The 15,085-nt window shown below is 48.7% G+C and overlaps 1 long non-coding RNA gene across 1 annotated transcript; it reads left to right on the forward strand.

The window, feature by feature from the left end:
• The first annotated feature begins 66 nt into the window (after positions 1–66).
• Positions 67–5,179, forward strand: LOC131398209 (uncharacterized). Its single transcript, XR_009216841.1, has 3 exons — positions 67–153; positions 2,750–2,812; positions 4,350–5,179. It is a non-coding gene; the product is annotated as an uncharacterized LOC131398209 (long non-coding RNA).
• Positions 5,180–15,085: the final 9,906 nt, after the last annotated feature.

Below are 15,085 nucleotides of genomic sequence, written 5' to 3' on the forward strand. Positions count from 1 at the left end.
ACACGCCCCCCGAGGCTCGCCCCGCCCCTGCCCTTAAAGGCACAGGCTCCCGGGGAGGTCCCGAGGGTCGTCTCACTCGCCACCCTCCTCCCAGTTCCCTGCGTGTGGGTTCTGCTTTCGCCGCTAAAGCAGAAGCTGAGATGGCATCTGATGGTAAAGACAGCAGGAGGCCGGAGAGGGGCAGATAGAGGGTGAAACTAGGGAGTTCTCTTCCCGAGGGAGGGGTGGGCGAGGCGGCGTCAATGCGCATCAATGGTGACAGGGAGTATTTGAGAAGGTCCCGGGTGGGGAAGGCCCCGCCTTACCCGCAGGTATTCCGGCCTGAAATGTGTCTGTCTGAGAGACCTCCCAATAGGGTTCAGCATTTCCTTCTAGCAGCATCGCTTTTAAGAGAATTTGGCAAAGAGGTCAAGACAAGGGAGTTGGTGATCCGCTGGTCCTGACGTCGCCCCTCCCCAGTTTCCCAGCCTCCTGGGGAAGTTCTGGTCTCCTCCGTCTTTCCTTCCGCTGGGATGGGGGAGGACACAGGGGCTGGCACTCAGGGAGATGAGGCTGGAGGACGTCTCTTCCCAGAACACGGCTCCAGCCCCGCCCCCGCCCCACAACTGGCACAAGTCTGTCCCACCGCCTCTCTCTGTAAGTCGGCCCTGCTTCCTCATCACTTGCAGGACGGGCCAACTCTGAGCCTGCAGTTCCAGGCCCTTCACTGTCCAGCCCCAGCCGGCCTTTCCGACTTCGTCTTGTACCCCCACCTCCACCAGCTCCTGCTCTGGCCCGGAAGTGCTCCCTTTCCCTGAACACCCTGTTACTTACACACAGCCACACCTCTGCTCCTCTGAGCTCCCTGCCGGGGAGGCCAGCCCTTCACTTTTCCACCTGACAAACTCTGAGTCATGTGCCAGGCCCAGCTCACGGGCCACTGCCTCTGGATAGTCCTCCACCCTCTTCCCTGCACTCCACCCCCACTAACATTCCCCCCCACCCCTGCCTCCCCCACCCAGGTTCCTTACCTACAGAGCATGCCTCTAGGTCCCCACTCTGGGATGGATGACATCGTGGTCCAGAGCATGATCACTTTGGAATCTCAGAGCCTCGCGTTTCTGTGTGACCTTTGGTAAACACTGAGACTCTCTGAGCCTCAGTGTCCTTCCCTGTAAAATGGGGATGATAATAGTACCTAGCTCGTGGAGCCCTTGCAAGATCAAACACAGCACAGCGTGTAGAGCCCCAGGCCCCATGCCTGGCGCAGAGTAAATGCTCCCTCCGTGGAACGCACTGTTGCCACTATTATTCCATCAACCCTACAATGTAGCCACTTACACGCCGCGGTGTGCCCCACCAGCTGGGAGCCCTCACAGCAGGGCCCAGGCCCAGCTTGTCACCATGTCCAGGCAGCCAGCACTGGGGCTCCCACAGCTAGTGTCTGTGTGTGGGAATGACTGAGCCTGCTCTAGGGTCACCTGCTACCCAGGTCACCTGCTCTTGGGGAAGAAGCTCTAGAATTGCTGAGTGTGGAACCAAAGTCCTTCCCTGAGGGGCCCTGACTCTGGTCCTTGGGGGCCCAGCTAGAGTGAGAACTCTATGTCACCATCCTAGGTCACCTGGGCAGGCAGATCACTACCTCCCTGTCTCCCAGGGACTAGGACGGGGTAGGGGGGTGTTGGGGGTGGATGACTGTCTGTTGGGAGGTCCCCAGAAAGATCCAGGGGAGGAGAATCCCTGGGGACAGAGAGGGGAGACAAATGGGGCCTGGGACACAGCCCCTGGTCCACCCTGCTCTGGTGGACGGTGGTCAGCACTCGGGCCTATTTCCCAGTGTGGGAAAGGCCATTCTGACGTGGAAGGAGCAGCCTGGGAAGTCACTCAGACCCAGGTTCAAATCCTCGCTCTGCTTCTTGACCGTGGACAAGTCATCTCGTCTTTTGGCGCCTCAGTTTCCTCATCTGGAAAATGAGGATAATAACAGCCCCTATAGGGTTGTGGTGTGAATTTATTGCGATTTCATATGTAAAACCCATAGCCTGCCGCCCGGTACTTGTAAAGCTGAATACACAGAAGCTGCTATTGTTATCATTATCATTATTGTGCTTACTGAGGATAAAAGGATACAATACTTGGCACACAGCAGGTGAAAATGTTGATTTCTCTTCCTGGGAGGGAAGAATTTTGTGCTTGTATCAGTTATCTGTGGCTGCGTAACAAACCATCCCCAAACTCAGAGGCAACATGTTGATTACCTGTCAGGGTTTCTGTGGGTCAAGGACTGGGGAGGGCTCAGCTGGGCAGTTCTGGCGCAGGTCACCCACGTGGTTGCAGTCGAGTGGCGGCTGGGCTGGAGTGGCTGGGGGCTGCCTGGGCATTTCTCTCTCTTCGTGGAGTCTCAGGGTGTCTCCATGTGACCCCTCTGTGTGAGCGGGTCTCCAGGCTTCCTAAGAGCCTGCCTGCCCCGGGCAGACGGACGGCTCAGAGGGCAGAGCGAGGATCTGAGGCAGCTCAGGTGCCCGTGCAAGGGTCCCAGGGAACAAAGCAGAAGCCGTGTTGCCTTTTATGACTTAGTTGTAGAAGTGACATTATGTGACACAGTGTCACTTCCATCATAGTCGCATGCCTACCCAGATTCAAGAAGACACATGGGCGCTCCTCTCAGTGGGAGGAATGCCAAAGTGGCATCGTAAGAGTATGTGACGTGCGTGTTCTCGGTGTGACTACGTTTGGAAAATACACTCTGTCACCGTGCCTTAATCCACAGAGGTGACCGGCGGTGGATACTGAGGCGGCATGATGAGCAGCAGAGGGGAACTACAGACTGGAGGTAGGAGGAGAAAGGACCCTCAAATCCCCTTGGGTGGACAGCTGCCTATAGTATCAGGTGCGGGCGGTCCTGTCCTCAGCATCTTATAAACAAACCCCAACCCAATAAAAATAAATAATGATGATTTATTGACGACTTACATTATGGTGAGGGTTCGCATGCTTGTCCCATTTAACAGCCCTGTGGGGTGAGGGCGGCAATGATCCCCATTTCACAGAGGAGGGAAGTTGAGGTTCAGGGAGATGAAGTGACCTGTCCCCACAGCACCCACTGGGAAGTGGCAGAGGCGGGATTTACATCCAGGTCGTGTGACCTCAAGTGAGTCCCCTTCCCCACCGTGCGCTGAGCATTTTTGGCACGGCTGTTCAGGAGGCCCGGGCTGTGGGTGGTAGCTCCAGAAACAAGGCAAGTACCCGGGGAAAGTGTGAGCAGTAGTGAGGCTTGAGGGGGACTTTAAAAAAGGAAAGAGGGAATTAGAACTTTCGGTCTTAGCCAAAGAGGCCCAGAGACTTGGGAGGTTCCTTACGGGTACCTGAGTCCCACCTGCAGCCAACGCAAGTCTCTCTCGATTCTATCAGCCCTGGGCAAATAGTCACACCCCACCTACTTAAACTCCCCCAGGGACGGGGTGCTCATTACCTCCCATTGCAGCCCAGTTACCAGCAGACAGTACAAATTGTGAGGAAGTGTTTTCATTGGCATTGCCGGGAGTCGTCTCCGTGGGAATAATCCTTCTAGAATGTGACTTGGGAATTGATAAATGTCAGTCTTTTTTTTTTTCTTTTGGTGAGGAAGACCAGCCCTGAGCTAACATCTGATGCCAATCCTCCTCTTCTTCTTCTTTTTTTTTTTTTTGCTGAGGAAGATTGGCCCTGAGCTAACATCCATGCCCAGCATGGCCCGACAAGCAGTGCGTTGGTGCATACCCGGGATCTGAACCAGCAAACCCCAGGCCGCCGCAGTGGAGCGCACGCACCCAACCGCTTGCGCCACCGGGCTGGCCCCGATAAATGTCAGTCTTAAGAGCCTCGAACACACATGTGCCTTTTGCGCCACAGTGTTGGTCCTGGGGCTTTTCAGAAGTAAAGAAGAGAAGATTTGAGGAGGCCCCATGGCCTGGTGGTTAAGTTCGGTGCACTCCTCTTTGGCGGCCTGGGTTCGGTTCCCAGGTGTGCGCCTACACCACTCGGCAGCCATGCTGTGGCAGCGACCCACATACAAAAAGAGGAAGACTGGTGGCAGATGTCAGCTCATGGTGAATCTTCCTCAGCAAAAACAAAAGCAACACCAAAAAACTGAGCCAGTGTAAGATAAGCTTAAAAAAAAAGAAGAGAAGGTTTGGACAATGCTCTAATCACAAGACGCTTTACTACAGCAATCTTCACGACTGTGCAACAGCTGAAAACACCCTAAACGTCCAACAACAGGGGCCTGGGTAAACAGTTAACGGGATCGCCTATGAAGTATTGCTGGGTAGCCATTTAACACCCTGTTTTTCCTTTTTCTCTTCCTTTTCCTCCTCCTCCTCCTGCTTGAGACATGAAATCCGCTTTTCTAGGACGTGCCCCCTCAGTTCTAGCACTGCCTCAGGGGAGCAGCCAGACCATACGTGGTGCGCAAAGTCAGAAGAACTCTGAGCTAATCGGGAAAGAAGGGATGAGGCCAGAGATCAGGCCACCCAGCCTGGACTCTCCTCCTGGCTGCTCCCTCGCCACGTGCGGTAGGACGCCTCCCATTCTCGGGGGACATCTGGTTCATCGCCACCAAGATGCTCCCCACGCCCTTGGCTTCGTCTCCCGGTGGAGGCTTACCATTGATTTGCTTGCTTGCTTAGTTTTTAAAAACGTTTTATGGTGGACTATATTAAATATGCAAAGTGGGGCAAAAATAGTTATTTACAGATAAAAACAATAAAATGAGGGGCCGGCCCAGTGGCATAATAGTTAAGTTCGTGCACTCTGCTTTGGTGGCCCAGGGTTTGCAGGTTCGGATCCCAGGCACAGACCTACACACCGCTTGTCAGGCCATGCTGTGGCGGCGTCCCATATAAAGTAGAGGAAGACAGGCATGGATGGTAGCCCAGGGCCAGTCTTCCTCAGCAAAAAGAGGAGGATTGGCAACAGATGTTAGCTCAGGGCTAATCTTCCTCACCAAAAAAAAATAATAATAATAATAACAATAATAAAATGAACACACAAAAACCTTCCATTCAGGTAAAAATCCAGAACTTGACTGGTACCTTAGGAGTCCCTGAAATCACCATCAGGCTGATGATTGTGTAAATCATCCTCTCACTATATGCATGAAACTTTCTTTCATTATATATATATAGTATATGTATATGTGTTATCTCTATATAGTATTTTATATATGATACACGCAACAATATAATAAATATATTATACATTATAATGTATAATGTTTACTCTATATTATATAATATATATAATTATATAAATTATATGTATATTGATATAGTTTTACCACTATATGAGTATTCCTAAGCAATGCCTTGCTTTGTTTTGCCTGTCTTTGAACTTTATATAAGTTGAAGAGCATTTTATATGTTCTTCTGTGACTTGCTTCTTTCTTTCCCCATCCTGTTTGTGGGCGTCATCCTTGTGGCCCCACGTGGTTGTCCTTCATGCCTTTTCAGGGCTGTGTAATAGTTCATTGCATGACCGTATGGGGTTTATCTACCCATTTTTCTGCTGATGGATATATGTAGGTTGTTACCAGGTTTTTGATACCAAAGCCATCTTTTTACACATCTCCTGGTGCGTTTGTAAAAGAATTTTTCTAGAGCATTGTGTCAGTCAGAGGTCAACCAGAGAAACAGCCAGTATGAGATGTATGTTAAGAGGTTTCTGGCAAGGCACAGGTTTCCTTGCCAGGGTGACTGGGGGCTGGCTAGGCAAGTCTGAAATCCACGGGCAGGCTGGCTGGAAACTCCAGGGCATGAGCCATCTGCAGGTGGAGTTTCTTCTTTCAGGAAGACACAGCTCTGCTCTTATGGCCTTTCAAAGGATAGGCTCAAGCCCACCCAGTTTATGTAGGATCCCTCCCTTACTTACAGTCAACTGATTGTGGACTTTAATCACATCTACAAAATCCCTCCACAGCAACACTCGCTTAGTGCCTGATGGAATAACTGGGGACCGTAGCCTAGCCAAGGTGACACATAACGCTGCCCTTCACAGGTATAAACCAGGAGTGGGACTGCTCGTGCAGGAGCAAGGAGCAAGGGGGAAAGGAGTCACAGTGTGCGTTTTAATACACAATATCATTTCATTTGTCACAACAAGTGTGTCTTTTGATGTTGGAAGGACGGAAAGAAAAGTTGCTAAAGTCTGAAAACCAATAAAATAAATAATGAGGGGCTGGCCCAGTGGCATAGTGGTTAAATTCATGCGCTCCGCTTCGGCAGCTCAGGGTTCGCAGGTTCAGATCCCCGGGCGTGGAGCTACGTGCTGCTCATCAAGCCATGCTGTGGCAGTGTCCCACATACAAAATAGAGGAAGATTGGCACAGATGTTAGCTCAGGGCCACTCTCCCTCACCTAAATAAATAAATAATGAAATTAATTCTGCCCTCTACCCCTTTCTGAGGACCCACCACACTTTCACCCTGGCCCTGCCCTGACCTGGATAATCAAAGTTAGGAGCAGTTATGTGCAAATACATGCATATAGAAATTCTAACTTTTATAAAAAAAGGTCTCACAATAATGGTGTTATTCTGTAACTTGCATTTTTAAAAATAATGTTTCACTGGAATCCCTCGTGCCAGTACGTTTAAGTCTAAAGTCACTCTTTATAAGAGTTGTTTAATGTTCTGTCGGATGGAGGAAGGCACCATGACTTGCAGATTCTCCCACGTTGGGGGGCATTTGCTACGCCTCTGGGGCATTGCCTCCTACAAGCGATGTTCCAGAGACATCCTTGCAGACATTTCCATTGGTGGAGGTGCTTTCATTTCTGCAGGACAGAATCCCCAGAGAGGAAGGAGGTCACAGGCGTGTGCACTTCCACTGTCAACAGACTCGAGCAGAGCCCTTCCTTAAAAAGCTCTCGCAATCTGCCCTCCCACCAACGATGCCTTATCGGAGTATCCATTTCCCTGCACTCTCACCAGCGCTGGTTTTCACGAGTTTGTTAACTCTTGCCAACCTGATGGGTAAAAAAGATACTTTGTCGGCCTTGCTGTCATTTGTATTGTTCCCCTGTTGGCAAGGCTGACAAGTTTTCACCGGCTGCATAGCTATTTGCATTTTCTCTTCCGTGAACCGCCTGCTTAACGTTCTTTGAGTATTTTTCTCTGGGCCTCTGGCCATTACGAAATTGTTAAATCACTTTGAGTAAGACTGCATGGCAGAGCACTTCCCATTTTGGGTCCCCCACATGCAGTGGATAAGAATGAGGTCTGGATGAAGTAGACCCATTTGAGTTTGTCCCTGGGGGAAGTCACCTCTCTTCTCGAACTCTGGTTTCCATCTTTAAGATGGGTGAAGGGTTTCCTGGATCTCTTAGGGTTGTTGGGAAGATTAGAGGAGGAAATGCACGTCAGGTGGCCGGACTCAGACCCGTAAGTGCTCAGCAGGTGGGTATCAGATGTTGTTATCAGGGGGCGAGTCCACAGGAACGCAGAATTGCTTGGTGGTCACACGTAGCACACCCAGCCTGACTGGTCACCTCTGAGCCACAGCTATGGCCACAAGGGCCCACGTGACCCATAGGGAGGGTCAAAGGCTGCGCAATGGGGCCTGCTGGCTCATGCTGACTGGACTGTTCCTGAGCTGGGCCTGGGTGCTCTCTGCCGGGGAGCCCCATTTTCTCGGCCTGGCCAGCTGCCTTGGACGGTGGGGCCCTCAAAAACTGAGTGTGACAGAGGTAGCCCCTGGACAGAGGCCAAGGCAGGAGACAGAGGCCAGGATGCTGAGCTGTGAGGCCTACTCCTTTGTCTGGGGCCCCGAGCAAGCTGAGAGGCCCGAGGAGGTGGCATTGGGGGGCAGGGCGGGAAGGGCTCCCATTTCTTCCAGGCTCCTGTAGTGCTTGGCACTGCACACAATCCTCTGGGCAAGCCCATACAGTGCACACAATTATTATCTCCTTTTTACTGGGGCTCAGAGAGGTGAGGCCACTTTCCTAAGATCACACAGCCCGCAAATGACCGAGCTTGGATTTGAGCCCAAGTCTGTCTGACTCCCCAACTCCTTGCTCCTAACTGTTGCCCCACACTGTCTGGCTAATGAGAATGGTAACTGCCCTTGCTCCCGGGGGTCAGTCCACAGGGGCGCCTGGAACAAATGCCAGTGGGAGTGTCACCTAGAATTCTCGATGGAGTGGCTTTAGAGACGTATAGTGTGTTTAGAAGGCATCAATGCTGATGAGTGACATTTACTGAGTGCCACTAAGTTTCAGGGGCCGTGCCAGGGTCTCATGTAATCCTCCTGGCAGCCCTGGGAGGTAGGTCCTGTTCTTGGCCCCTTTTTAGAGGTTAGTAAACTGAGGCACAGAATGGTGACATCACTTTGGCCAAGGACCCCCAGGGAATGAGGGTTGGAGTGGGGACATGTGCTCCAATCTGGCTCTTCCCAGTGCCCCGGGCACCACCTTTCTGCGGGAGGTGGGAAATGATATTAAATGGGGATGTGGTTGGGAACTGGTGGAGTGCGCCCCCTGGTGGTGGCCATGATGGGCAGCGTCCACAGTGCTGCAAAACCGAGTTCAAATCCCTTTCTGACATTTCCTTCTTGTGTGACCTGGGCAAGTCACTTCACTGCTGGAGCCTCAGTTTCCCCATCTGTAAATGAGGGTAGTAATGGTGGGGACTTCTAGGGTAGCTGTGAGGATTCTGTAATAGAAAGTGTTCATAGGTTATGATTAACAAATGATAGCAATGACCATTATTGATGCCAAGAGAGTGATTCCTTTCCAGGGATGGGAAGGGAAGTGGGGTGCCCCCTCAGGTCCAGCTCCCCAAGGGTATGGGGAGTGGGGGGAGGGCACCCTCGAAGCTTTGAAAGTTACTTTGGGGCAAATCAAGGACCATCCCATTACCTCATGCCACACTCTCCTCCACTGGCCTCCTTCCTGTTCCTCCAAGGCCACCCAGCCAGGAAGCGTCAGAGCAGTGCTCCAGAGCCCAGTCTGCCTCCTGCATCATGACTGTGACCACTCACCACCCTCGGCTAATCTCCCCCAGCCCTGCCTTTCTCATGCCCTCCACTCCCCAGCTCAAAGCCACCCACGGCTCCCTGTGGTCCCCAAGGCTCACTGCTCACCATCTACCTCAACCTACCCTTTCGAACTGCCTCCCACCCTGTCCTCCACTCACAGCAAGTCCGCAAACACACACTCTGCAGGTGCCAAGCACTGTACCAGGCAGAGAACTGAAGATGGGGCTTGTCATCGGATCCAGCCAAGCCGGTTTGCTCACTGCCCCAGAATCAACCTAGTGTGGCCCTCCTCTGGCCTTCCGCCCGGGCTCTCCCCACTGCTGGGAATGTCACCCCTCTCTTTCCAAAGTTAGAAACAGCAGTGACCAGCTGCAGGAAACCAGAGTTTGATCCTTATAACCCACCACTGCTTAGAGATAGAGATACAGACATTGACATATGGGTAGACACAGGGATATAGATAGACATACATAGACTATAGATAGAGAAGAACACGGACCGACAAATGGCTGTACCTATAGACGTATAAGTAGGCATATGCATAGACATATAGATTTACACATTTAGATTTTTTTTAACATCAGAAGGAGTGTGACTGCAGAAGAGACAATAGCACAGAACTTTGGAGACCCAAGTGTTCTGGTGTCATGATGACCTCACAGACAGTTCTATTTCTACACAATAACCAGCCTCAAGAGTTTTAAGGGCCAGCTCTGAAAAATTTGCACCAAGAAAATTTAGAATCAAATAAGAAAATAATTTAAGTCTCAGTCTTCACTCTTGGGGACAGTGCTGCTCCTGACACCAGCAGGGCCCTTGTCTGGGAGCATCTGGTTCCTTTCCCACTCCAGGAGAGGTTCTGGAAGGGGTGTTTTCTTTTTTTATTTTTCTCCTCCTTTTATTTTTCTCCTTTATCGAGGTATATTTGACAAACAAAAATTGTATATATTTAAGATGTACAACGTGGTGTTTTGATATACGTGTGCATTGTGAAAGGATTGCCTCAATCAAGCTAATTAACACATCCATCACCTCACATAGTTACCATTTTTGTGTGTGTGGTGAGAATACTTAAGATCTACTCTCTTAGCAAATTTCAGATTTACAATACAGTGTCGTTAACCATGGGCACCATGTTAGATCTCCAGAACTTACTCATCCCGCTTAACTGAAACTTTGTACCCTTGGACCAACATCTCCCCATATCCTCCTCCTCTCAGCCCCTGGCAACCACCATTCTACTCTCTGTTTCTATGAGTTTGGCTATTTTGGATTCCATGTATAAGTGAGATCATACAGTGTTTGCCTTTCGTTTGTTTCACTTAGCATCATGCCCTCCAGGTCCATCCGTGTTGCTGTAAGTGGTGGGATTTCGTTCTTTTTAATGGTTGAATAATATTCCATTGTGTATAGAGATAGACAGACAGACCACATCTTCTTTATCCACTCATCCATCAACGGGCACTTAGGTTGCTCCCATATCTTGGTTATTGTGAATGAACATGGGGTGCAGAAATTTCTTCCAGATCTTGATTTCAATTCCTTCAGATAGAGAACCAGAAGTGGGATTGCTGGATCATATAGTAGTTCTATTTTCAATTTTTTGAGGAACCTCCATACCATTTTCCACAGTGGCTGTACCAAGTTACATTCCCACCAACAGTGCACAAGGGTTCCCTTTTCCCCACCAACACTTGCTATCTTTTGCTTTTTTAATAATAGCCATCCTAACAGGCTCGAGGTCATATCTCGTGGTTTTCATCAGCACTTCTGGAAAGAGTGTTTTCTGAGGAACTTCCCGGGGTGCTGGGGCCACCAGGCTGGCCACTGCCACCGGCTGGTTCTACTTGGATTTGCCGCAGCGGTCCTCAGAGCACAGCCCAGCCTCTGTGTCTCCTCAGGGTCCCCAGTGGCCTCCTCCTGACCCCTTCTCCAAGACCTGGCCCCTTCCTTCCTTCCCTCCCTCTGTTCCCCAACCCCCAGGAGCACAGACCCTGCCCCGACCTTGTCCACACTTGGCCATGATCTTGCCCCTCCCCCTGCTGTCAGTTATCTCTTCAGGCCTCAGAGGAGAAAGGGACAGCGCCTCCCAGGCCCCGCAGCCCCACAGCTCCCTGCGTTTCACCAGCTCTCATTCGTGAGGGCGACAAGGGAGGGTGGGGAAGGAACAATGCCGTGGAGACACGCTTTCATAGGCTTCGAAAGCATCCGAAGGACACACAGCCACGTTTACCAGTCTCTGCATTCCCACAGTGGCCTCCCCCCACCCCATCCTGCTCCCCCGACAATCGTCCCCATCTCAGCATCCACTCCTCCCTCCGGGTGCTCAGGCCAGGTAAAACTGGAACCCCCTGGATTCTGTCTCTCAGCCCATCCTAGCCACTCCCTCAGCAGATCCTTCCCTGAGAATGACAAAAACTAGAGGTCCCCAGTCGGACTGCCTTTCACCTCCTCCACAGCCACCCTGGTCTGAGCGCCCAATGGCTGCAGAACACTCCTCAGCTGCTCCCTGCTTCTGCCCCCGTCGCCCACGGCTGCCAGGGGGACCCTGTCAAGATGCTAAATCAGATCACGTCCTCCTCTGCTCAAAACTCCCCCACGGAGAAAAGTTCCGCAAATCATTTATCTGATAAGGGACTTGTATCTAGCATATGTAAAAATCTCCTATGCCTCAATAATAAAAAGGCAAATTATCCATTAAAAAATAGGCAAAAGATCTGAATTGATATTTCTCCAAAGAAATATACAAAGGGCCAATAAGCTTTTGAAAAGATGCCCACATCAATAGTCATTAGGGAAATGCAAACCAACCCTCCGAGTACTTCACATCTATTAGGCTGGCCATGACTTAAAAAGACAGGTAATAAGTTGGTGAGGATGTGGAGAAAATGGACCCCGCGTACAGTGGTGAGGATGTAAAGTGGTGCAGCCACTTTGAAAAACAGGTTGGCAGTTCCTCAAAATGCTAAATATAGAATTACCATATGACCCTGAGTATTAGTCAGATCCAGCTGCCACTTCAAAATACCACAGGCGGGGTGGCTTACGCAACAGACCTTTACTTCTCACGGTTCTGGAGGCTGGGAAGTCCGAGATGGAGGCACCTCATTCTCATGGGTTTTGTTTAATTCAGTGCTTCTAAATACATTACTGTCATTATTTTTACGCTCGGATTGTTCCAGTTTTAGCCAGTGGGAGCCCCTTCAAGCCAGCTTCTGGCCCTTTTGATGTGTCTCCATTCTTCCCTGAGTACCTTCCTGCTCTTGGGCACAAGACATTCCAGGCTCATCTTGTACTTTCCCTGTCCCCGCCCTGGAGTCAGCCATTTCTCCTGGGAGCCCGGGCTCCATTAGGTGGAAACCAAGATCTGCGAACCGAGTGTGCTCACTGTCACTGGGGTGTCATTGCTCCTGCGACCTCTTAAGTGGGCAGAGCTAGGAAATCCGCACGTAGATATGTTTCCAGATTTCTATGTATAAATATGAAAAACCACGAGTTTACCGATACCTCCAATTCTAGCCCAATACTGCAATAATCTTCTGAGGCTTCTAGCTTTCCATATTTCTCTTCTCATAAAGTGATAAACCTGGATCCCAAATCAGCATCATATTTATTCGTTTGCTCAATGCTACAATACACAGGAAGAGTTTCAGAATTGAAACTTTGAAACATACCACTTTGAAAAAAAACACCTATGACATAGAGTTTAAGATTCATTCAGTGTGGTTATACTATTTATTTAAAATAAGTCAGGTTCATTTGTTTCTGTTTGTATTCATTTTAATGGATTTTCCCTTTCCTGTTTTTTTTTTATAATTTTATTTATTTATTTATTTTCCACCCCAAAGCCCCAGTAGATTGTTGTATGTCATAGCTGCACATCCTTCTAGTTGCTGTATGTGGGACGAGGCCTCAGCATGGCAGGAGAAGTGGTGCGTCGGTGCGCGCCCGGGATCCGAACCTGGGCTGCCAGCAGTGGAGCTCGCGCACTTAACGGCTAAGCCACGGGGCCGGCTCTCCATTTCCTGTCGATTTGAGTCTTTTTAAGTATGCAAAATAGCAACACATCTCCAAAAGTCAGAACTATACACAAAGATATACCTACTCAGAGATGCTTCATTCTCTCTCCTAACCTTTCCACCTCATATCTCCTTGGGGAACCAATTTCATTAGTTTCTGGTTTATCCTTCCTGTGTTTCTTTTGCAAAAATTAGAAGATTCAAGTAAATTTTATTTCTTCTTTCCTACACAAAAGATAGCATACTATATATACTTTTTCGTACTTTGCTTTTTCCCATTAACACTATGTTTAGTAATCACTCTGATTCAGTTGGTAGGAAACTTCCTCTTTCTTTTTTACAGCTGCAGAGTACTCCACTGAGGGGCCGATCCACAGTTATTTAATGCATCTCCTATGAATGGGCACTAGGGCATTTCTAATATTGTAAAATTACATACAGTGCTGAAATGAATAACTTTTATGCATAAATATTTAGAAGTGAGATTGCTGGATCAGAAGGTAAAAGCATACGAATTTTTTTGGACATTACTAACTTCTTCTCCATTTAGCATACCTCCCAGTGATGTACGTATGTCTGTTTCCCCAGGTTCATCAAGAGAATATGTTGTCAAGCTTTTTAATTTTTTCTAATCTGATAGGTGAGAAGTAGTTTTTTTTGAAAAGTAGTACAGTTTCTGTGCAGCCTCCAGCCAGCTTCTCTTCCAGTGATAACACCCTGCATAACCAGAGTACAATGATCAAAATCAGGAAATTGACCTTAATACAATACTTTTAACTAAATTACAGACTTTATTCAGACCTCACCAGTTTTTGCACGCACTCATGGTTTTCAGTGTAGATTTCTATGAAATTTTGTCCTCAATGTAGCTATAATTTGCATTTGTCTTATGGTGAACGAAGTGAGCATTTTCCATAAGTTTAAGGATCATTTTACATCTTTTTTCATGAACTGTTTATATCTTTTTGCCCATATTTTCTATCTGGTTTTCACATTTTTTTCCCCTTTGAATTTAAAGAATTTTTCATATATTAGTGATATTAGCACTTTATCTATGATATATATTGTAAATATTTTCTTCCAGTTTGCCAGTTGTCTTTTGACTTTGCTTATGGTATTTTGGACATGAAAAGGTAAAGAAAATTATGTAGTCAAATGTATTCATCTTTTACTGCATCTGGATTTTGAGTCATAGTTGGAAAGCCTTTTTCCACGCACAAGTTATGGAGGAATTTACCCATACTTTCTTCTAATACTTGCAGTTTCATTTTTCACATTTAGGTCCTCATCATTTAGGAGTTTATTCTTGTGTATGGTGTGAGGAGTGGATCCTGGATCAAAAGAAAAGAAAAACAGAGAGAACATTTTTGGGAGATTTGGGAAAATTTGAATAAAGAACCCATATTAGATAATAGTATTAAATAAATGGTAAATTTCCTGAGTGTTATAACAGTATTGTGGTGATGTAGGATAATGTCTTTTCTTTTGAGATACGTCTGCAATATTTAGAGTTAATAGGTCACGATGACTTCAGTCCACTCTCAAATGGTTGAGCAAATTTTATCCATATACATATATACAGAGAAAGATTTCTTGAATGTGACAAAATATTAGCAATCGATGGCAGGCATATGGGTATCTACTCTACTATTCTTTTTTAAAAATTGTTTTATTGAGGTCACATTGGCTTATAACATTGTGTAAATTTCAGTGTACATCATATTTCGGCTCCTGTATAGACTGCATCGTGTTCACCACCAAAAGTCTAGTTTCCATCCGTCACCATACATATGTGCTCCTATACCCCTTTTGCCCTCCCTACTCTACACTTCTTTCAACTTTTCCCGAGGTTTGAAAATTTGAGAAATAAAAAGTTGGGGGCGAATTGTGTCACGCCGGTTTTGCATAGGCGGATGGGGCGCCGGGGCCCTTTAAGATGGGCCCCGCCCCACCCCGGCCGGGCCCCGCCCAGGCCCCGCCCACTCCGGAAGGGCTCGGCCCAAGCCCCGCCCCTCCGCCCCCCCCCGCGGCGGAGCGCGGTCACGTGAGCCGGCTGCGGCGCCAGCTCCGCGCCGTC

This window comes from Diceros bicornis, chromosome 35, assembly GCF_020826845.1.
Source record: "Diceros bicornis minor isolate mBicDic1 chromosome 35, mDicBic1.mat.cur, whole genome shotgun sequence".
Classification (NCBI taxonomy): domain Eukaryota; kingdom Metazoa; phylum Chordata; class Mammalia; order Perissodactyla; family Rhinocerotidae; genus Diceros; species Diceros bicornis.